Genomic DNA, 1398 nt, shown 5'->3' with positions numbered 1-1398 from the left:
TGAATCGATGGAAGGATGGATTGGACAAAGATATCGAAAGATTACGACTAAGGCCAAAGTCAAGCTGGATTGATAGGCCGGTCCCGCTCTGATAAATTCTCAAATCTCAGCTTGGCTTCTCGAGAAGTAAGATGTCTTCGTCGCGCGCTGGAAAAGGCATCCTTCGCGTCATGTTCGAGCTATGAATATGATGCTGTATGGAAACATTTGCATAGTAATAGGAGAGTGTAGCAGATCACCGCTGAAGCCTAGCATTTATTGCCAGGAGAACAGACATATTTTTGTTTTGGCATAGCCAGCTTTCGTAGACCGGTCCCGAGATGAGATAGTGTTTGGGCAAGATCATATCGGGTGAATGGTATACCAAATAATCAAGACAAGCTCAAAGATTGTTCGCATCTCAATTGTCACGGGCTCTTGCGAAAGAGGAGGCTATGACCAACTTAGCAAAGTCCCTCGCGCCAAAGGCCCGAGGCTTGGTTATGAGCCGTTTCAGGAATGTCGGCATTGCATTGACCACGGCATTGCATTTGACCAGCCTCGTGCCGTACCAGGGATGACAACATCACCAATCGAAATGTTACTTTCCACCATAGACACAGTTACAAAATCGTGATCTAATTTCTTATGCTTACACTTGTGTTGGAGGTCTGTACATAAGATGAACTGAAGCCGTCCTACCCCTCATGTACCATCAAATCGAATCATACGTCAGATCGGAGGACAGTCAAGATACGGGTTATGAAAAGAAGGCCGCGCACTATGCCACTAAACCATCAGCGGTGGTATTTTTTCAAGATTGGCTTCTCTCTTTTTGCTTGTACATCTCACGGTTCATCGCAGGCCTCTGGATGACGCCAGATACCCTCCTTCCTCTCCTGAGAACCCCCAACTGATCGCATCCAGCATTCTTAGCTCAGCACAAAGCGATCAAGAATACAAACTGGGATAAGGTACATTTAAGCGATATTTAACTTTATTTTAATTACTAGCTATATATGCATCCACAACTTGAGCTTTGTACTCTGCCATACCACACCTGATTATCAATCTAGAGGACGGGTATCTAAACCCTCGCGCCATACAGAATTATAAAGTAGTGACCCAAAATCGATTGAGTTTGGCATCAACATAATTGTAGTACTACTTAAAGACCTTTGAAACCATCCAACAAATTGGTTTTGACTGGTGATTTGGCGGTGCCGGAAAGTATGCCGGAGTGAAGATCATGTTGGCCATAATAAACTTATAGTATTACCTTGGTATTTCTCCAAATATTAGCGTGTGTGCGGATATCTCCTCTCAAGGGTTTAGAAAAATACTTGTTCATCAAACAGAAACATGCTCGTTGTAGGATCCCCCTTATTCTTCTGCAGGAAATAATTTTTGCATGAATCG

This window comes from Melampsora larici-populina, assembly GCF_000204055.1.
Source record: "Melampsora larici-populina 98AG31 unplaced genomic scaffold MELLAscaffold_34, whole genome shotgun sequence".
NCBI lineage: Eukaryota > Fungi > Basidiomycota > Pucciniomycetes > Pucciniales > Melampsoraceae > Melampsora > Melampsora laricis-populina.
This window is presented reverse-complemented; position numbering follows the sequence as displayed.